This window comes from Sparus aurata, chromosome 23, assembly GCF_900880675.1.
Source record: "Sparus aurata chromosome 23, fSpaAur1.1, whole genome shotgun sequence".
In the NCBI taxonomy this organism is placed as follows: domain Eukaryota; kingdom Metazoa; phylum Chordata; class Actinopteri; order Spariformes; family Sparidae; genus Sparus; species Sparus aurata.
The window spans coordinates 30,194,036-30,218,007 of NC_044209.1; positions in this window are offsets into that span (position 1 = coordinate 30,194,036).

The following is a 23,972-nucleotide window of genomic DNA, read 5'->3' on the forward strand; positions in this document are numbered from 1 at the left end:
CCTCTTGTCTTCTCCTGTTGTCCTCCATCATCTGTCTCTCCTCCTGTCTTCTCCTGTTGTCTTCCATCTTCTGTTGCTCCTCATGTCTTCTCATCTCCTCCATCATCTGTCTCTCCTCTTGTCTTCTCCTGTTGTCCTCCATCATCTGTCTCTCCTCCTGTCTTCTCCTGTTGTCTTCCATCTTCTGTTGCTCCTCATGTCTTCTCATCTCCTCCATCATCTGTCTCTCCTCTTGGCTTCTCTTCTCCTCCTCCCTCCTCTGTCTCTCCTCTTCCCCTCTCCTCTGTCTCTCCTCTTGTTTTCTCTTCTCCATCATCTGTCTCTCCTCTTGTCTTCTCTTTTTCTCCTCCATCATCTGTCTCTCCTCTTGTTTTCTCTTCTCCTCCATCATCTGTCTCTCCTCTTGTCTTCTCTTTTTCTCCTCCATCATCTGTCTCTCCTCTTGTTTTCTCTTCTCCTCCATCATCTGTCTCTCCTCTTGTTTTCTCTTCTCCTCCATCATCTGTCTCTCCATTTGTCTTTTCATCTCCTCCTCCATCATCTGTCTCTCCATTTGTCTTTTCATCTCCTCCTCCATCATCTGTCTCTCCTCTTGTCTTCTCCTGTTGTCCTCCATCATCTGTCTCTCCATTTGTCTTTTCATCTCCTCCTCCATCATCTGTCTCTCCTCTTGTCTTCTCCTGTTGTCCTCCATCATCTGTCTCTCCTCTTGTCTTCTCCTGTTGTCCTCCATCATCTGTCTCTCCATTTGTCTTCTCCTGTTGTCCTCCATCATCTGTCTCTCCATTTGTCTTTTCATCTCCTCCTCCATCATCTGTCTCTCCTCTTGTCTTCTCCTGTTTTCCTCCATCATCTGTCTCTCCTCTAGTCTTCTCCTGTTGTCCTCCATTATCTGTCTCTCCTCCTGTCTTCTCATCTCCTCCATCATCTGTCTCTCCTCCTGTTTTTTCATCTCCTTCCTCCACTGTCGCTCCTCTTGTCTTCTCCTTTTCTCCTCCATCATCTGTCTCTCCTCTTGTCTTCTCTTTTTCTCCTCCATCTTCTGTTGCTCCTCTTGTCTTATCTTTTTCTCCTCCATCTTCTGTTGCTCCTCTTGTCTTGTCTTTTTCTCCTCCATCTTCTGTTGCTCCTCTTGTCTTATCTTTTTCTCCTCCATCTTCTGTCGCTCCTCTTGTCTTCTCTTTTTCTCCTCCATCTTCTGTCGCTCCTCTTGTCTTCTCTTTTTCTCCTCCATCTTCTGTCGCTCCTCTTGTCTTCTCTTTTTCTCCTCCATCTTCTGTTGCTCCTCTTGTCTTGTCTTTTTCTCCTCCATCTTCTGTCGCTCCTCTTGTCTTGTCTTTTTCTCCTCCATCTTCTGTCGCTCCTCTTGTCTTCTCATTTCCTCCTCCATCTTCTGTTTCTCAGCTCCTCTCCTTTGTGTCTCCTCATTTTGTCTCCATTGCTCCTGTCTCCTCATTCTTTCCTGCTCCCTGATTGGCTGGTGAAAGCAGTATTCACACTCGTGCAGACCATCTTCAACATTGCAGTTCACTGGTCTGAAGTACTCTCCTCCGTTGAACACGAACACAAAGCGGCCATGAATCAGAGCTTTGTTTAAATCGTTGAAGGAGAGACAGGGCGGCAGGACTTTCTGACACTTGCAGCATCTCAGGCTGTCGCCCATGTTACTCTCTGATGGTACGTTCCCCATTTCTGTTGCTTCATTCAAGAGTTTGTGATGTTTTCATGTGCAACATATGTTTCCTGAAATATGAAAAAATATTGATTTGAATGACTTTGTGATATTACAATCAATTGATATAATGGACTCCTCCTGCTCTGCAGCTCTGCAGCTCACCTGGTGTGACCACCTGTCACCTGCTGCGTGTCATCCTCTCTCTGTGTCCTGGACCGCTTCACTGCAGATAACACAGAATACAACAACTGTCTTTAAAAAAGAATTGTATCAACATATTATGTAAAAAATTATGATCAATTCAATATATATACGTGTGTGTGTGTGTGTGTGTGTGTCATTGTCCTTATCAGCTCCGTTACTGTTGTTTTTTATCTCATTGACCTCACTGTTTTTCTCCACCTGCCTCATTCCCTAGTTTAGTTTGTATTTTTAGTTCAGTCTTGAGTTTAGCCTTTGTTTAGTGATCTGTTATGTTTCCCTTTTCCTGCCATGTCAAATCTGTGCATTCCATTCGATAAACATTGCGACTCTGAATACAGACAGATGAAAGAGGAGATCTTCAAGAGGCTTTGCAGGGGAAGGCAACACTGAGGACTTGGGACAATACAGGTATGGACAATGACCAACAACACGATGAGCCAGAGGAAAAGAGATGATGAGAGGGCTTCACTGCAGCAAACATTATCTGGAGATTATTGGGCGGCTTGGATTTATGTGACTGATTCAGAAAAATGGATCCACAGTGGGAATATCTGATCAGGCTTCTTTATTTATTTTTAGTTAAAGCTATTAAGAACCAACTGGGAGTGGTCAGGTTATTTGAGTTGGACTTACCTAGACACTATGGAACACCGTGAGCCGGGTTCAGTTCTAGGTCTAGGAGGGGCCTTTTCTTAGAGGTGAGGACTTCCCCTTCACCCACCAACGGGGATTTGGGGAGGGAGGAGCGACCCCCCCCACCTTTTGAAGTTGTTTTTTCGGATTTCTATTATGTTACCAATTGTTCATGGGTGTGTTGTTCAGAACTGTTTGGGAGTGCATTTTCTGGGAGTAGTAAAAGATAATGTCGTCTAACAATGCCACAGTAATGTCGCTGAATGTGAATGGTCTGAACATGCCAAAGAAAAAAGAGAGGGTTATGACAAAAATGAAGAAGGAAAAAGCACACATCATTATTTTTACAGGAGACCCATTTAACACAGTCAGAACACGATAAACTAAAAAGATACGGCGACAGGAATCTATATTACAGTTCATACAAAGGGGGAAGCAGAAGAGGGGTAGTAACCTTAATATCAAACATGATTCAGTTTGATTGTGAGAAGGAGCTCAAAGATAGGGAGGGGAGATATATTATAGTAAAGGGTAGATTAGAAAACAAACCAATAACATTGATAAATATATATGCACCCCCTGAGAGGGATAACAATTTCTTCAAATCTTTGTTTGACATCATAGCTGTTGAAGAAGAGAGAATCTTAATATGTGGGGGAGATTTGAATGTTGTTATGAATCAAAATATGGACACGACGAGTCTCAAGAGGAAAAAAAGGGCAGTTCACTCACGGATATTTTACTTCCTTGTGAATCAGAGTGACAGCTTCAGAGTGAATATGTCAGACCATAACCCTCTCTACCTGAAAATGAACAGAAACAACAGGAAAAGACACATAGTATGGAGACTCAATGTAGGAATACTGAATAAAGAACAACGAAAAGAGAAAGTAAAAACAGAAATAAAAAGATATATTGAGAAATGATCAAATTTAATTTGCGACCTAAGCTCCTCTATTTATTTCATTCTCTACCAGTAGAAGTCCCTCAAACCCAGTTTGTGACCTGGAACCAGAGCTGTTTCTTTCTATATGTGGACTCTGCGGGTGCAAAGGGCTCCCGCACCACTAGGGGGCCCTTCAAGTTGCAAGTCCGGTGTCAGGTTTCAGGTTTGAGGTAGGCTCTATATCAATATAAGTATATATTTTTGACTTCTAGTTACGGTGAACCTGAGTGAGCAGAGTGGGAGAGGTGAAGAGGAGCGCTGCGCTCACACAAACTCTGTGAAGAAAAACGAGTGATTTGCTGAATTTATAGAAGAGAAACTACAACAAAAATATCGATCTCATCACGCTAGTATCGATCCGATACCAGTACTCACCTTGGTATCGATACTATCGATATTTGGATCAATCCGCCCACCACTAGTGTCAATATCTGAGGAGTGACCCGACGGAAAAGGTGTGAAAAGTACCTGGCAACTTCCCCGCCGATTGGTCAAATCTGCTCTCTACCGACTGGTCAGGTCTGGTGTCTATTGCGCCCTGTTGCTATGACGACCAAGTACAACTAAGCGAGGAGAGGTGAGGCGAGTTGCGCTGAGTCGTCGGTACCGGTCATTTACGGGGTGGCGTCAAAATGAAAGTATTCATCTAGTTCAGAAAAAAGAAGAAACTAGATGAAGGAAAGCACTCACAGGATAAAGGCAAGGTTTGTTTTCATGATGTGGGGTGGAGGGGGAGCTAATGCTGAACCTTTGGCTGGCTTAAGTGTTTGCGTTCGGAAAGGGCTAATTATAGCAGGTCCAGCACGTTGGCATTACATTTTACATATTTTTGGCTGGCTGACAGTTGTTTGGCGCCTCCGCTGCATTGATCTCATTATCTTAAAATCAGCATCATAGCTCCGCCTCAGATGTCTGTTAACTTGCCACACTTTTATTCCACTTTGCTCCATATAATCACCGCGTCTCTCCATTTTCATCTCCTGTCACTTCTTCTCCGCTGTGATTGACAGATAACCGCAGCCACAGTGTCAGTGACGTCTCTACAATAAGCTGGCGCCCTCTGCTGTTGTGGTCGTGTAGCAACACAGACAACTATCAGCATGTGTTCACGGTTAGACCCCGATTATAAGACGACCCCACTTTTTCACATAATTTTTATCGAAAAAAACCTCGTCCTATATTCGGGTCAATACGGTATATTGTATGAATATTTGCTTAGGATCTATTTTGCTTGGTAACCTGAGGAGTTTTGTCTTTGCAGGAGCAATTCTGAAATATTTTGGAGCCGAGGACCAGGAAGCAGCACGGCCGCCTTCAGCACCACCGGACCAGGAAGCGGCACGGCCGCCTTCAGCACCACCGGACCAGGAAGCGGCACGGCCGCCTTCAGCACCACCGGACCAGGAAGCGGCACGGCCGCCTTCAGCACCACCGGACCAGGAAGCGGCACGGCCTATATATGCACATATACGGACAGAGTCAGAATAATTTGTTGCAAATTCAACATCAGTGTTATTCTTTCCCCCTCTATGTGTCACTGATATTACCAGAGCTCATCTGTTAGCCCACTGTTTAGTACCATTGCAGCGTTTATAGCAGTTAGTTATTATGGATATACGGAGGTTTGTAGCAGTTAGTTATTATGGATATACGGAGGTTTGTAGCAGTTAGTTATTATGGATATACGGAGGTTCGTAGCAGTTAGTTATTATGGATATACGGAGGTTCGTAGCAGTTAGTTATTATGGATATACGGAGGTTCGTAGCAGTTAGTTATTATGGATATACGGAGGTTCGTAGCAGTTAGTTATTATGGATATACGGAGGTTCGTAGCAGTTAGTTATTATGGATATACGGAGGTTCGTAGCAGTTAGTTATTATGGATATACGGAGGTTTAATAGCAGTTAGTTATTATGGATATACGGAGGTTTAATAGCAGTTAGTTATTATGGATATACGGAGGTTTGTAGCAGTTAGTTATTATGGATATACGGAGGTTTGTAGCAGTTAGTTATTATGGATATACGGAGGTTTAATAGCAGTTAGTTATTATGGATATACGGAGGTTTATAGCAGTTAGTTATTATGGATATACGGAGGTTTAATAGCAGTTAGTTATTATGGATATACGGAGGTTTATAGCAGTTAGTTATTATGGATATACGGAGGTTTGTAGCAGTTAGTTATTATGGATATACGGAGGTTTATAGCAGTTAGTTATTATGGATATACGGAGGTTTGTAGCAGTTAGTTATTATGGATATACGGAGGTTTGTAGCAGTTAGTTATTATGGATATACGGAGGTTTATAGCAGTTAGTTATTATGGATATACGGAGGTTTGTAGCAGTTAGTTATTATGGATATACGGAGGTTTATAGCAGTTAGTTATTATGGATATATGGAGGTTCTTTGGAAAAAAGAAGTTGCAGCCAGAGCAAGAAGACGTGGAGCGTGAGGCATCATGATAATACTTCCATCAGCTCAGGGTCTGAAACACTGAGTTGTGGTGGTGTGTGTAGTCTGGGTGTTTAGTCTCTGTTAAATGACGATGTTTTTCTCTTAATACCTACAAAGCCTCCTGTAGGCCTGATGCAGATACACAATGAAGCCAAGAAATGATAATAGGGAATGTTCTACCTGCTCTAACAGCCTGTGCACACAGCACAGGTTTTATTACAGGCTATAATATCTTCAATGCTTTATTTGTGAATAAAATATGACGATGAGGACCCAACGATTGGCCTTCCTGTCCTTCTGAAACTACGTTGAAATTGCATCTTTAACAGCCCAATTTTCAAAATGTCCCAGGGGAGAAATCCCTGGACCCCCGTTAAAAAAAGACTCTACCTGCAGGTGGTGATGTCGGTAACGCGTTACTCTAATCTGACCACCTTTTTCATGAGTAATCTAACGCGTTAATATTTCCAAACCAGTAATTAGATTAAAGTTACTTATTCAAATCACTGTATGTTACTACTATTTTTGTCATTTTCCTTAGTAAGAATATATATTTTTGCTTTCTTCATGCGTCTCGGGAGTGATGAGGACACTCAGGTGTAACAGCACACAGCACAGCACAAACTACCATGGAGGGAGGAGAGAGATGCTCGTTTTCAAACTGGAAATACAGTCCTTATTTTGAGTTTGTGTCAGCTAAAGATGAGAATATTAAGGTTTGTTGTACACTCTGTGCTGGCTGTTCTTTTTAAAGGAGTAATTAGTAATCAGATTACTTTGAAAGGTAACTTAGGCAACACTCTCTGCGGGGCTAAAGCCCCAGATGTTTTGCACCCCTAGCGACGCCCCTGTTAAGTGACAATAAATATTGTCAAAATGTTTTTGAATTGTCCTTTCTTCACTCGATTTGTCAGTCAGTTGTTAATTACATGCAGACGTTGATACAACAAACTGTATATCACAACACAAGTTACACATTATGATGTTCCGGACCTTCGCTTCATGACACTTTCTCTAACTATGCAAATTTTAGTTGAATACTGCTGGTTTAGTGTGTCAGGTGTTTGGAAAGACAGACGGACAGATGGAAGCATGTTGGTGGAGCTGGTGACAGAGTTCAGGGACAGGCTGAACTTCCTGTTATCTTCTGCTGGAACAGCAACATCTTATCTCTGCTGGCGGATAAAGACGTTTCCTCACCACAGTTATTAGAATGTGAGTGCTGCTCATTAAGTCAGTTCATTGATATTTATCATCACAAAGATTTATGTTCCATCATCTCCCAGTCTTTAGTTACTCAGTGATCCACTACATGGTGCTGAGAACTGGACTTTGTCTGCCTGCCTGTGTGTGTGTGTGTGTGTGTGTGTGTGTGTGTGTGTGGACGTCCTCCACGCGTGGTTCAGGAGGAGCAACATGTGATCAGAGGAGAACGTGATGCTCTCAATCATCATTCTGATGAAAGCTTCCTGATTTCACTGATGGAATGTAACTAAGTATATTTACTCAAGTATTGTTCTTCTGTATTGAGGTCCGGATACGATAATATATAATAATGTGCTTCACTTTCACCATCAGATATTTACCTCTGGAGTTTATAGACTGTCTACTCAGTTTCATGATGTCACAAGATTGAAGAACTTCGTACTGACATATAGGGACATTTTAACTGAAGTGTTGCACCTCTTAATACAACTTGTTTAAGGAAATGAGTATTTAGCCCTCTCTGAACTTTCATGAGTGCCACTCATACTGTGTGAACTTTCTGTGTTCACATGACTTGCAGACTCAGCTTTGCTCCTCACAATCTGACACTTTCCTCTGTAACAAACCTGTTGTTGCTCTGTGATTGCTCCTCTTGTACAAGATTAAACTTTACTTAAAGTTAAAGTTGACTTAACTGTTAACTTTGAGCTGGCTGATCTCCTTCCTCCAGTTCTAAATTATCTGAGAGTTATTTTGAAAGACATTTTATGTTTTTAATTAAATCACAATCGATATATAGAATAAATAGAATACATGTAACAATATATATGTTGAGGTTATAAACCTACCTTATTAAATGTCTGTGTGTAGTATTGTTCTGTCCAGTGTTGTTGTGACATCAGGACTCTTTCTGGAGTTCTGATGACGTAATGCTGATCAACCTGCAGCACTGTGTCGGTGTATCCCGGTTCTCCCGGTTCTCCCGGTTCTCCTGGTTCTCCCAGTTGTCCCGGTTCTCCCGGTTCTCCCAGTCCCTCTGCTGTTCTGTCAACTTTCACTTTCAGTCTCTGGTTCTTTGTTCTGCTCACTGGGTCGGTTCATTCAGCCTCACCTGTTCATCGTTGTTCTTTTCACTCTGTGTCCCTCAAAACTTTGTGAAAGTGTAAGTTTCACTCATGACAAGAAGGACACGCCTCCTGCTATTATGTAACCTGGTCTCTTTAAGGCGGTCTCAGTTTAAGGTGGTCTTTATTTAAGGTGGTCTTTTATTTAAGGTGGTCTCAGTTTAAGGTGGTCTTTATTTAAGGTGGTCTCAGCAGAGAACAGACTGTGTGTTGTTATTTAAGGTGGTCTCAGTTTAAGGTGGTCTTTATTTAAGGTGGTCTCAGCAGAGAACAGTCAGTGTGTTGTTATTTAAGGTGGTCTCAGTTTAAGGTGGTCTTTATTTAAGGTGGTCTCAGCAGAGAAACAGTCAGTGTGTGTTATTTAAGGTGGGTCTCAGCAGAGAAACAGTCAGTGTGTTGTTATTTAAGGTGGTCTCAGTTTTAAGGGTGGTCTTTATTTAAGGTGGTCTCAGCAGAGAACAGTCAGTGTGTTGTTATTTAAGGTGGTCTCAGTTTAAGGTGGTCTTTATTTAAGGTGGTCTCAGCAGAGAACAGTCAGTGTGTTGTTATTTAAGGTGGTCTCAGTTTAAGGTGGTCTTTATTTAAGGTGGTCTCAGCAGAGAACAGTCAGTGTGTTGTTATTTAAGGTGGTCTCAGTTTAAGGTGGTCTTATTTAAGGTGGTCTCAGCAGAGAACAGTCAGTGTGTTGTTATTTAAGGTGGTCTCAGTTTAAGGTGGTCTTTATTTAAGGTGGTCTCAGCAGAGAACAGTCAGTGTGTTGTTATTTAAGGTGGTCTCAGCAGAGAACAGTCAGTGTGTTGTTATTTAAGGTGGTCTCAGCAGAGAACAGTCAGTGTGTTGTTATTTAAGGTGGTCTCAGCAGAGAACAGTCAGTGTGTTGTTATTTAAGGTGGTCTCAGTTTAAGATGGTCTTTATTTAAGGTGGTCTCAGCAGAGAACAGTCAGTGTGTTGTTATTTAAGGTGGTCTCAGTAGATGAGTTTGTGTGCATTCAGGGGAGGATTGCGGAATCAGTTTCAGATCTATTAAAAGTTTGTCTCTGTAGCAGAAATCCTGAGAGTATTTATTGATGAGACCAGAAATGGTATTTAAACCTTCTCACAGAAGAATCACTTCACTTTTTCTGCTCTTCCTGTTTTCTGATTCTGCTGTCGTTATTTCAGTCCTGTTCGTGTCCTTCTATCCATCGAGGCCCCAAAAAAACCAGAACAGAATAAAGAGGCTGTCAAAGTTTCTGCAAAACCAACTGAGCTACAGTGCTTTGCAAAAGTGTTCATCCCCCTTGAACTTTACCACATTCTGTCACATTTTAACCACAAATGTAAATGTATTTTATTGGGATTTTATGTGATAAACCAACACAAAGTGGTGCATAATTGTGAAGTGGAAGGAAAATAATACATGGTTTTAATATTTTTTTATCAAATAAAAACAGAAAAGTGTGGTGTGCAAAAGTATTCACCCCCCTGAGTCAATAGAACCACCTTTCACTGCAAGGACAGCTGCAACAATACAACAATAAAGTCTGCACAATCAGTATACAAACAAGCTCTCAAGGTCCTGGACAATCAACCTAGCAGCTACCATCACTGTGATATACTCTCTAGATATGGTCTCCTTTGCTGGGAAAATCTTATTAAATTTCATAATAATAATAACAATAATAATAATAATAATAATAGTCTTTTGGGGTAAGTCTCTACCAGCGATGCACATGTAGAGACTGAAATATTTGCCCATTCTTCCTTGCAAAATAGCTTAAGCTTAGTCTGATTGGATGGAGAGTGTCTGTGAGATTCTCACTTGGATTTAGGTCTGGACTTTGACTGGGCCGTTCTAACACATGAATATGCTTTGATCTAAACCATTCCACTGTAGCTCTGGCTGTGTGTTTAGGCTTGTTGTCCTGCTGGAAGTGCTGTCTGCTGTGTTCCTTGGGCTTCATGATGCTGTTTGTTCACTAATGTTCTCTAACAAACCTCTGAGGCTTTCACAGAACAGCTGTATTTACACTGGGATTAGATTACACACAGGTGAACTCCATTTACTAATTAGGTGACTTCTGAATGCATCTGGTTGCACTGGATTTTATTTAAGGTTATCAGAGTATCACAATTATGCACCACTTTGTGTTGGTCTGTCACATAAAATCCCAATAAAATACAATCACATTTGTGGTTAAAACGTGACAAAATGTTGAAAAGTTCAAGGGGGGTGAATACTTTTACAAGGCACCGTATAGAACTGAGCTGCGACCCACACAGCATCAAGGTCTGTCTGTCTGTCTGTCTGTCTGTCTGTCTGTCTGTGATTTCATAAAGAGCTCACTGATCTGATTGATCTGATCCCAGTTCACTGTTCTATTGTTTCAGATTGACTTCAGTGCTGATCAGATTAAAGGGAACACACAACACACACACACAGACACGTACACATGCATGCGCACACGTACGCACGCACACACACACACACACACACACACACACACACACACACTTACCAGAGTTTGTTCTGATCTATTTCAACAGACAGCGGGTCACACTTTGGTCCAGCAGAGGGCGTCTGTTCAACACATCCGTCTCATCTCTGATAAAACACAAACAGAACTGTGATGTGATATCTGTGCTGGTGTTTGCTGATTAAAGACAGCTGTGTGATTCTGTGTTTCCTCTCACATACGACTGTGGACCAATGCCGACCACCGTCCTGGTCCGGTCCACTGTCCTGGTCCTGTCTACCATCCTGGTCCTGTCCACCGTCCTGGTCCGGTCCACCGTCCTGGTCCTGTACACCGTCCTGGTCCGGTCCACCGTCCTGGTCCTGTCCACCGTCCTGGTCCGGTCCACCGTCCTGGTCCGGTCCACCGTCCTGGTCCTGTCCACCGTCCTGGTCCTGTCCACCGTCCTGGTCCTGTCCACCGTCCTGGTCCGGTCCACCGTCCTGGTCCGGTCCACCGTCCTGGTCCTGTCCACCGTCCTGGTCCGGTCCACCGTCCTGGTCCTGTCCACCGTCCTGGTCCTGTCCACCGTCCTGGTCCTGTCCACCGTCCTGGTCCTGTCCACTGTCCTGGTCCGGTCCACCGTCCTGGTACGGTCCACCTCTCGCTCTCTGAAACTGTCCCAAAGAGCTGATTAAGGGAGCTGGGCACGTCTCATCTGAACCGGCTGCAGTGAAGGGTCTGTCACAGGACTGCCTAAAGTTGGTATTTCTGGTGGATGGGCGTGGTTCTGCAGGATGTAGCAGTGCCGCTTCAGTGAGCTCTCTGATCTTGTTGTTTTATAACTAATTATTATTATTATTATTATTATTAAACAATATTTTACACTTTTCACAGGCAGTTTGTTTATAGGCTAGACTAATACTCTGTCAGGTTTTGGGAAAGCTCCTGGTCCGGATTGGATTCATAAGTTAGCTTTCACTTTGGCTTACGCCTGACAGAAGCGCGGGAGGCCGAGCGACGATCAACAAAAGTAAAAGTCATCTCTGTTTGTAGTCGACGACACGCCTGATACCAGCTGGCGAGGTCACGTGTCAGGCAGACAACACTGTGCAGCAGGACGTCAGACGTCAGTCCTGTCCACTTCGTCTTCTGAAACTCTTGTTTCTTCTGACCGTTGGCTTTGCACCAGGCCGTCTGTCCTGTGATGGTTCGGTCCAGCTTCTTTCACTCTGTGATTTGACACTGAGCTTCTCTCTCTGAGCAGACTCGGACACTCAACTGTTGGACTTGGAGAGCTTCCTGCTGATGCTTCAACATGTGGCTCAGTCCAAAGACAGAGTCAGTTTTCCTCACACGGGTCAGAGGTCAGGGAGTTCATTTAAAGGCAATACTATTTATTATTCAGTCTGTGTGTGTGTGTGTGTGTGTGTGTGTGTGTGTGTGTTTACAGGCAATGTATGAGGACTTGTTAGAGGGTCTCAGGTTGTTTGATAAAGAAGGAAAGGGAGCAGAGCTGAGACATGTTCTGGTGGTCACTTCATTAAAACACATTCAGGGAGACGTTCCACTGATCTGTAGCTCGGGTCTGAAGTTCTGTTATATCTCTATGAACTCCCTGCAGAGATCATCCAGCAGCAGAGGCAACAGCTGCATCTCTACATCTCACAAGAGGAACGATGAGTACATTTACACTGGAGGCACAGCAGCTGAACATCATTGATTATTTAAATCACCCTACAGGATGGATCTGATGTTTATTAATGTTCTGTGCTTCACACAGTTCTGGTCAGCATTCCAATTCCTGATGAATCCTGAGCTCCATCAGAGCTGTCAAGAAAATATCTCATATTTCAGCATAAAAGTTTGATTCTCTTTCCTCTGGAGAGTTTCTGCTGTCCTGTCCAGTTTTAACTACAGCTTTTAGTTTGATACATAAATGTTTGTTGTGTATTTGTGTATTTTGTGTGCTTGGTGTATGATTAGGAGAGAAGATGATGGAGGGAGACGTTGACCGGCTGTTGGCAGGAAAGGATGAAGGTAAAACCAAATGGAACAGAGTGCTCTAAGGTAACTCCTGAAGGAACCTGTGTGACTTCATCACTTTGTTTCATAATCACCACAATGTGATCACACCCTAACTAACCCGGTGTTTCTGTGTTTCAGGTTGTTCCTGCTCTTCATTTTCTTCCATCTGACATCACTGCTTCTTCCTGTCAGGAATCCAGTGTTTAATAAATCATATCACATGTCGACCCTCCAGTGTTGCAGATTCTTCCTCACAGTCGTTTACTTACCACTTGTAAATCCTGATAGTATGTTAGCATGTTAGCATGTCACCATTTTAGCATTTTGTTAACGTGTACATTGTGTAAAACTATGATATTTTATTGCTAAATGAACGTATGCTGCTGACCCCGATCAAAGGATTTCCTTGTAATGTACCATTTTTTATTTTTCACGGTCACTTTAGAAGCTTAACTTTGAATTCACAGCAGCTCACTGTGATACTCCAAATAATTACACATCATGCATGTCAGAATTATAATGACAGTATTGTACTTTGAGGATTGTTGGTCAACAGTCCCGACTGTGAACTGAGATGTGTCGCTTAACAACGTTCACTTTTCTGGACTCACTGCATCTTTCATTGTCCACAGTGTGACCCCATTAAATCACCTGCTCATCCGTCTGTTTTCCTGGTTTCTCTTCACTGACTTCTTCCCCTCAGAATCCAGAGTGCTGTTGTAGCTCCACCTGGACAGGAAGAGGTCGGGGAAGGTCAATCAGTCACACTGTGAGCATAGAGACAGAGAGAGACAGCTGGACCGTGGTGGAGATGAGCTGATCGCTGAAGCTGGTTGGATGAAGCTGTTACTTGTTGACCTGATGGAGATGACGGAGATTCTTTGTCTTCGGTTTCACTCATTCAGATAAGTTTCCTTTTCAACAATCTCTTCGTCCTGACCTCTGACCTCAGGCTAACACACAAACAGACATCCAAACTGATTGTTTGATTTAATTATTGTTGGATTTAAATCTCTCTATTCTTTCATTTAAGATCCAGACTTTAGTTTGACGGTGGACTGTGAGCGGTGTCGTCGGACATCTTGTTTTTTTTTTCCTTTAAAGCACAGAATTGTGCAGAATAAGCAGCTCAGATTCAGCTAATTGATCAAAAACTCTGTTTTCTGCCATTGATCAGCTCATTTGAATCGATTGATATGAGAGAGCTCACATTGATCAACCCTGATGTGATCTGTTGCCATGGATACTGACAGGGGTGAAGTGCGACTGTTCGTAACATTTACTCTAAAACGTTTTGATTTAATAAAATGAAATAAATGTATTTCATGAATTGAATAATTCATTTAATTTGACATGTTTACAGTTTGAATCCATTTCTATAATTAACATATGATTTGAAAAAGCTCTGACGTGAAGTAATGAACATGTGACTTCACGCGTGTGTGTGTGTGTGTGATGACACACTACCTGACCTCTCAGGTTTCACTCAGAGAAGTGAAGTGAGAGAGAGTCACACAGAGAGACACATAGACAGACAGACAGACAGACAGACAGACAGCCTGTGAAGACGTTGATGTGTACTGGAATAATTTTGGAATAAACGACAGAAGCAGGTAAGACTCAACCATCATTACTGAGACGGAGACAGTTAGAGTGTATGTATGTGTGTGTGTGTGTGTGTGTGTGTGTGTGTGTGTGCTCTGTAGTACACCTGCTGTGTTGCTGTTAAAGTGATCTTATCTCTCAATCGTAACATCAACTGTTCACAGTCCTGAACTGATCAAACTATCTGAAACTGTTTGTGAGCAAACTGAAAACTGTCAGACAGACAGATGAGTCTTCACTCATTCACCGTTCTGAGTCACTGCATGTTAACTGGTAACTGTGGGCAGAAACTGGTCTCGGGTCAAGTTAGCACATGTCACAATATTTGCAGTCTTTTTTCACAATATGAAACATTGAAGCTGTCATGGCATCTTTGGGATTTTATTTTGAAAGGTAAGCACGCTGCGCTGCGGAGCAACATGCGTCGATATTTTACACAGTGGTAATGAGAACCCAGCCAGGCGGAGGTTACTGCAGGTAACTGGTCTGATACGTGCAACAAAATGGCATGCTGAGGGAGCTAATGAGGCTAAATGTCGTTTGATTTAAAGACAATATCCTGATGTAAGCCGAGGAGAGCCTGCACACACAGCCAGTGATGATTGTAACACACACACACACACACACACACACACACACACACACACACACACACACACTAGTATGGGTTTGAAACCAGAGCAGCTAAACACAGACACACAGACTCACCTGGACAGCAAATGAGACGGATGGACAAAATCTGTGATTTTCTGTGAGAGACCAGTCCGTGTTACTGCAAGCTGCTCAGGGTGACGAACTGGTGCAGTAAAGACAAACTAGTGCAGTGAGAAGGACACACTGGTACAGTGAGGAGGACACACTGGGACAGTAAGGGGACACACTGGTACAGTGAAGAGGACACACTGGGACAGTAAGGGGACACACTGGGACAGTGAAGAGGACACACTGGGACAGTAAGGGGACACACTGGTACAGTGAAGAGGACACACTGGTACAGTGAAGAGGACACACTGGGACAGTAAGGGGACACACTGGTACAGTGAAGAGGACACACTGGGACAGTAAGGGGACACACTGGTACAGTGAAGAGGACACACTGGGACAGTAAGGGGACACACTGGTACAGTGAAGAGGACACACTGGGACAGTAAGGGGACACACTGGGACAGTGAAGAGGACACACTGGGACAGTAAGGGGACACACTGGTACAGTGAAGAGGACACACTGGTACAGTAAGGGGACACACTGGGACAGTGAAGAGGACACACTGGGACAGTAAGGGGACACACTGGTACAGTGAAGAGGACACACTGGGACAGTAAGGGGACACACTGGTACAGTGAAGAGGACACACTGGGACAGTAAGGGGACACACTGGGACAGTGAAGAGGACACACTGGGACAGTAAGGGGACACACTGGTACAGTGAAGAGGACACACTGGGACAGTAAGGGGACACACTGGGACAGTGAAGAGGACACACTGGGACAGTAAGGGGACACACTGGTACAGTGAAGAGGACACACTGGTACAGTGAAGAGGACACACTGGGACAGTGAAGAGGACACACTGGGACAGTAAGGGGACACACTGGGACAGTGAAGAGGACACACTGGTACAGTGAAGAGGACACACTGGGACAGTAAGGGGACACACTGGTACAGTGAAGAGGACACACTGGGACAGTAAGGGGACACACTGGTACAGTGAAGAGGACACACTGGGACAGTATGGGGGCTCACTGGGACAGTAAGGGGGCACACTGGTACAGTGAGGGGGCTCACTGGGACAGTAAGGGGGCTCACTGGGACAGTAAGGGGACACACTGGTACAGTGAAGAGGACACACTGGGACAGTAAGGGGACACACTGGTACAGTGAAGAGGACACACTGGGACAGTAAGGGGGCACACTGGTACAGTGAGGGGGACACACTGGGACAGTAAGAGGACACACTGGGACAGTAAGGGGGCTCACTGGGACAGTGAAGAGGACACACTGGTACAGTGAAGAGGACACACTGGGACAGTAAGGGGGCTCACTAGGACAGTAAGGGGGCACACTGGGACAGTAAGAGGACACACTGGGACAGTAAGGGGGCTCACTGGGACAGTGAAGAGGACACACTGGTACAGTGAAGAGGACACACTGGGACAGTAAGGGGGCTCATTGGGACAGTAAGGGGGCACACTGGGACAGTAAGGGGACACACTGGGACAGTAAGAGGGACACACTGGTACAGTGAAGAGGACACACTGGGACAGTAAGGGGACACACTGGTACAGTGAAGAGGACACACTGGTACAGTGAAGAGGACACACTGGGAGAGTAAGGGGGCTCACTGGGACAGTAAGGGGGCACACTGGGACAGTAAGAGGACACACTGGGACAGTAAGAGGACACACTGGGACAGTAAGAGGGACACACTGGTAATCAGAATCAGAATTGGAATCAGTATTCCTTTATCGTCCCACGAAGGGGGAAATGTGTTTGCCACAGCAGCCAAAGGACAGAAGCATTTTAAAAAACAATAACAATAGTAAAAAATAAACAGTTTAATTAAAAAGAATAGAATATTACTCTTATATACATATGAACATAACATTGTACAAAATTAACTTTAACATGAATCATAAACAGTTTGGCAGTGCATTTTTATTTACAAATAATAAGAAATATGGGTATTTATAAAAAATATAATGCAAACTAAAAATGAGAAATTAGTTGTGTATGCTACTGGGAGCAGCAGGAAGGACCTGTGGTATCGCTCCTTCACACACCTGGACCTGTGATACCTCTCCTTCACAAACTTGGACCTGTGGTACCTCTCCTTTCCCAGGATGTACCGGGCCTTCTTGATACGTTTATCAAGTCTCCTCCTGTCTGCTGCAGAGATGCTGCTGCTCCAGCAGACTTCTCCATAGAAAATGGCAGATGCCACCACAGAGTCACAGAAAGAGGTCAGGAGGTCCCTGCAGTCCAAAGGACCTGAGCTTCCTCAGCAGATGGACTCTGATCTGACCTTTCTTGTATGTTGCTGCAGTGTGATCAGTCCAGTCCAGTTTAATGTTCAGGTGAACATCCAGGTACATGTAAGATGTCTCCACCTCAGTGTGCGTTCCCTGGATGTTCACCTGTGTGCAGGGTTGTTTGTGCCTGCACAAATCCACCACCAGGTCTTTGGTCTTCCCAGCGTTGAGCTGGAGGTGGTTCTGCTGGCACCAGTCCACAAAGATCTTAAGAAGTTCTCTGTAGGCTCTGTGGTCCCCGTCCCTAATGAGGCCAATGACTGCAGAGTTGTCAGAGAACTTTTGTAGATGGCATTGAGGGGATTGGTGGGACAAATCTATGGTGTACAGGGTGAACAGGAAAGGGGCCAGGACTGTTCCCTGTGGGCCACCGTACTGCAGATTATTGTGTCACACGTAGTCCTGAGTCCTCACACACTGTGGCCGGTTGGTGAGGTAGTCAAGGATCCAGGATGTGAGGTGTTGGTTCACCCCTGGGAGCTCCAGCTTGCCCCCCAGGAGTGCAGGCGGTATGGTGTTGAAAGCACTGGAGAAATCAGAGAGTATGATCCTCACAGATCTTCCAGGCTTCTCCAGGTGAGACAGTGATCTGTCCAGGAGGAAGATGATGGCGTCGTCCACTCTGATGCCAGGTTGATAAGCAAACTGGAGTGGGTCCGTAAAAGCTACAGGTTCATGTTGAAGATGTACTCTATAATCCTGCACAGCTAGTCTGCACAGGACTTGAGAAGCCTGGAGCTGATCCCATCTGGACCCGTAGCCTTCTTCACCTTCATCTTCCTCAGCTGATTTCTCACCTGGATTCCACTGGTTACCTGTTAACAAGGGGCTTGTAAACAGGCAGGAGATGCAACAGGTTGTGGTCAGATCTTCCCAGGGGAGGGAGTGGAGATGAGTTTTATGACTCCTTGCTGTTGGCATAAAATAAGTCCATAGTTTTATTGTGTGGCAGGTGACATATTGTTTGAATGTGGGCAGGGTGGAGGACAGAGAGGCATAATTGAACTCCCCAGAGATGAGGAAGAGGAAGAGGAAGATGGCCTGTGGGTGCTGTGTCTGCAGTGAGCTTGTAACTGAGTGGAGGACGTCACAAGCTGCATCAGCATTAGCAGAGGGGGGGATATACACAGCATACACAATCACCTGTGTGAACTTCCTCGGGAGGTAGTACGGCCTCTTGCTAACAGCTAAAAGTTCGATGTCCTTACTGCAGACTTGTTGTTTAACAGTGATGTGCCCAGAGTTCCACCATCTGTCATTAACAAACACAGCCAGCCTTCCTCCTTTCCTGAGGAGGACACACTGGTACAGTGAAGAGGACATAATGTTGCAGTGAGGAGGACACACTGGTACAGTGAAGAGGACACACTGTTGCAGTGAAGAGGACACACTGTTGCAGTGAGGAGGACACACTGGTACAGTGAAGAGGACACACTGTTGCAGTGAGGACACACTGTACAGTGAAGACGCACTGGTGGAGAGTGAGGACACACTGGTGGAGTGAAGAGGACATACTGGTACAGTGAAGAGGACACACTGGTGAAGTGAAGAGGACACACTGGTGGAGTGAAGAGGACACACTGGTACAGTGAAGAGGACACACTGGTGGAGTGAAGAGGACACACTGGTGGAGTGAAGAGGACACACTGGTACAGTGAAGAGGACACACTGGTGAAGTGAAGAGGACACACTGGTGGAGTGAAGAGGACACACTGGTACAGTGAAGAGGACACACTGGTGGAGTGAAGAGGACAACTGGTGAGTCAGTGAAGAGGACACACTGGTGGAGTGAAGAGGACATACTGGTGGAGTGAAGAGGACACACTGGTGGAGTGAAGAGGACACACTGGTGGAGTGCAGAGAACACACTGGTGGAGTGCAGAGGACATACTGGTACAGTGAGAAGGATCCACTGGTACAGTGAAGAGGACACACTGTTGCAGTGAGAAGGATCCACTGGTACAGTGAAGAGGACACACTGTTGTAGTGAAGAGGACACACTGGTACAGTGAAGACACACTGGTGGAGTGAAGGGGACATACTGGTGGAGTGAAGAGGCCACACTGATGGAGTGAAGAGGACATACTGGTACAGTGAAAAGGACACACTGGTACAGTGAGGACACACTGGTACAGTGAAGAGGAAACACTGGTGGAGTGAAGAGGACATACAGACTCATTCAACCTCGCTGCCTGAAAGAACGGCACAGGAAATCATTCCTACCTGGTGCCATCAAGGGGCGTTCAGACTGAACGCGATAGACGCGATTTGAGCGGCAACTCTACATTGAAAATCAATGTAAATGGCACCATGACATGTGAGTCTGGCGTGTCTGAAGCGTCTGGGGCGTCTGAAGCTTTTGGCGCCTCTTGAAGCGGCACGTCTGAAGCGGCGCGAATAAAGTTGAAAATATCGAACTTTTCAGGTGGCATCGCGCCGCGACATCCAATCAGCGACGAGTTCAAGCCGACGACGTCACTTCCCTCACGTATGGTTGTTGACACTCAGACCAACATGGAGGAGGAGCTGATTGCAGCTGTGTGTGGGCACCCGGTGCTCTACGACGCCGCAACTCACCTCAGACAGATGGACAGGCGCTCCGCAGCTGAGATGGAGTGCCTGTAGTTGGTGTCCAGGCGGGAGATCCTGGCACCGACCCGAGCTAACAGGTCCTTGAACTGGGCTCCAGTCAGTCTGAGGTACCGCTGGAACCAGTCGTCATCCAGACGGAGCTCCTGGAGGAGACAGTGAAATTCCCCCAGCTCCGTGTGACTCCGGAGGACTCCATGAACCCAGACACGACCGCGGGTGGTTTTCCGGCGTTTCTGGGACAGCAGGTACAGTGCAGCAACGGTGGTGATATCAGCCATGATCGACATGGAAGGAGAGCGGGTTGAGAAATACCGGTTCAAAAATGAGCGGGCAAGCGTGTCATCTTTTTTTCCCCTGAGCGTCAAGCGCGAATGACACGAATGGCGCGAATGGTCCAAAATGATCAAGCGGAGCGATACAAGCGTCTCAAGCGATTGTATACGCGTCTGTCGCGTTTGGTCTTAACGCAGCTTCAGACTTTACAACGCTTCACAGCAGCGCCCAGGCAATACACACATAATTTAAGTGACTTATTACTTAAATCTTACCACTGTAATTAAAAATGCACTTTTCTCTCTTTATCTTGCACCTTCAAATCCACTAAGTTCCATTTTGCTCAGTATTTAATATTATTTAATATTTATCTGGAACTGCTAAGCATCTTATTGTCTATTGTATATAGTGTTTTAAATTGCGTATTGTACTCTTATTGAATTTTGTATTTCTGATTGTATTGTACCGCTGCTATGATGACCTAATTTCCCCTTGGGGATAAATAAAGCTATCTATCTATCTATCTATCTATCTATCTATCTATCTATCTATCTATCTATCTATCTATCTATCTATCTATCTATCTATCTATCATTGGTGGAGTGAAGAGGACATACTGGTACAGTGAGGACATATGGGTACAGTGAGGGCACACTGGTACAGTGAAGAGGAAACACTGGTACAGTGAAGAGGAAACACTGGTGGAGTCAAGAGGACACACTGGCTCAGTGAAGACAAACTGGGGGAGTGAGGACACACTGGTATAGTAAGGAGGACTGACTGGTGCAGTCAGTGTGTCATTAGCCTGCAGCAGCAGCAGGTTCACCTCACTGTGCCTCAGACTGTTAATAGTTCTTCAGAGCGTCTCGTTGGCTCAGCGCGGTGCTTCAGGTTTAGTTTTATGCGACAGAACGCTGACACGAGGTGACATGTCAGGGTTAGAGTTTAAGATAAGCCAGCACTCTCTGTATTTATAGGTCAGCTGACTGATCAGGGATCAGATATTAACTGCTGCCACCAACAACTGCTGCAGTCTAATTTAGCTCAGTGTGGTTGTGGCCAGGCTAACGCTAACTGAGCAGGGTCACACTGAAAGGTTAAAAGCCTGCCACAGGAAATAGCATTTAGCTAGTCAGATTAGCACTGCTAGCTCCATTTCAGGATTGCATGTGTGCTATAAGAGGAGGCTGAACTCAGGAAAGCTTCAATATATTCAAGGATTATCACACACACACACTCACAAACACAAACACACACACACAAACACACGCACATACACACACACACACCTGTTAAAGACATCTGAGTTCACACAGCAGCTAATGGCTAGCTCGCTTTAAAAACTGTGCTACTAGCTGCTAACAGCAGATTCATCAAACTGCTCTGATGTGAGTCAACCTCCGAACCAGATCTTCATTAAAACTGTTGACATATAAACATGAAACATGAGACGTGTGTGCGTGTGTGTGTGTATTAGTATGTTAAACTGAACATTTAAACAAAGTCAACAAGATTTATGAGAATTATGTTCTCACGTTTGCTTGTTTCTAGATGAGACTAATGCAGACAAACATAATTAATGTTTGTGGTTGTTTTTCAAGAGAAAAGAGACACACACACGCAAACACACATGCACACACTGCAGCACATTTAGGGGTTTTAGTGTTACAAAATACTTGGCATCTGAATCGCAATGTGATCCTCACAAAACACACACTCAGCAAACTTGTCTGTGTGTGTGTGTGTGTGTGTGTGTGTGTCTACTGTAGCTGGTTTGTATCCTCAGAGATTTCCTCTAATGATACCATCAGGAAATGACACACAGCAGAAACACCAACATTTAACACCGACAGGTCATCTGACACACACACACACACCATCACTTCAGCTGGGGACAGAAATCAGTCACCACTTCACAAATGAATCAGTTTAAATGTTGATCGTCGACTGAAAGATAATCATCTCCACAGATGAACTCCACTCTGTGATGTGTGAAGCTAAATTAACTGTGTAGCAGTAAGAAGCTAATGCTAGGCCTACAAACAGACGACATCACGGTCACATGACTGAAGCGTCACCACCACTAAGAGTCTTACTGCACAATTACTATCCAGGTTTTCTATAAACTGATCAATGTACAAGTTGTAAAGTCAGAGTTAGAACAGTGTGTAACTAAAGTGGCCTGTAAAGACGGACTAGTGAGTAGATGAGTCTCCGTGTTCACTGAGAGGACATTTAATGTCCCCGACAACCTCTGTAGTCTCATTCAGACACTCGTTAGCAACCGCTAACTGTTTCTAACACATGAAGAGCTTCAGGATTAAACTGTAGGACATTAATGATGATTTTATATGTTCAGCCTGTAAACACACCCTAACCCCTTATTTCACACATTTAACTGAAAAACTCACGAGGAAACCAGAAGTGCTAACATGCTGACATGCTAACGGATTTCTGGTTTCAGGACTACAGATGACATCACTCTGTTACGAACATAAATTATAATAAAACATTTACTGAATTACCTGAAGCTGGTCCATCAGTTTCTGTTACAGCTCATCAAAGATCAAGTATTGATCCATGGACAGGAAGTGTCTGTGCTTTTACAGGTTTTGAATCACTTTGATGGAGATATTTACTCTCAGTGTGGACCCGTCTGTACTGAGCTGTTCTGACCGAACAAACAGAAGCTGTCCTGGCTGTTTGTTCAGTCCCAGGATGAAGACTGTCGCTCTGAGTGCTTCACTCAGCTCAGACCGGCCGTCTGCTTCGATGCAGGCTGGTCCACCAGAAGCCGGTTACAGCCACTTTGTCATGATGGGTCCACTTCTACTCTGGACCTGAACTCCACAACACCACAGAGGGTCACCTTGATGCCTCCTCATGATCTGAGGGTTCGTAGGAACCGAACTCACGGGCCGATCCACAGCTCCACTCAGACTCGTCAGACCTCACACTCGGCTCCAGTCTACCCACAGATCTCATAAAATGGCTTCACTTGTTCAGATCAGGCTCTCTCTGTCCAAGAAACAGGATCCATCCGAGCAAACATAGTCGGATGATGTTATCTACTAACAGACCCACATGTGACTGACTGTATCCGCCTCCTGATAAAATATCAAAATATCGTCCCTTGATACAATACAAGATGGTGGCGCGTCCAGACACAGCGGCCCGGTGGTCTTCAAGTTTTGGCAAATACTTTGTTATAGTTAGGGTTAGGGTTTTTGTGTGTTTTTTCGTGTACATCAGCAGCTGCTAATGGCTGCAGGTTATTATATCTGCAATATGGACAGCCACAACTGGGCCTTCATACCTCTCCATTAGCTAACATCAGTCAGCCCACCCAGACAGCATTGTGATAGCAAAAGAGGACTTTAATCATGCCAACTTGAAGTCTGTCCTGCCAAAATTCTACAATTCTCTCTGTTGTAGACAAAGACCAACTATAAAGACAGTCAAAGTATGCAGGACTGCTTGGAGGACACAGACTGGGATGTTTTTGCTGAGGAGACAGACCTGGAGGGACACACGTCAGCTGTCCTTTCACACATTAACTTCTGTGCTGAGACTGTTTCAGAGACATAAACTGTTTAAGTGCTTCCCAACCAGAAACCATGGTTCAATGGCAAGATGAAGACCCGGCTCAGGACACGGGATTCTGCGTTTAAGTCTGGGGACCTGCAGGCCTACAAGCAAGCACGGCGAAGCCTGAGGAGAGGCATCAACAAGGCCAAATTGAGCTACAAACAGCGCATAG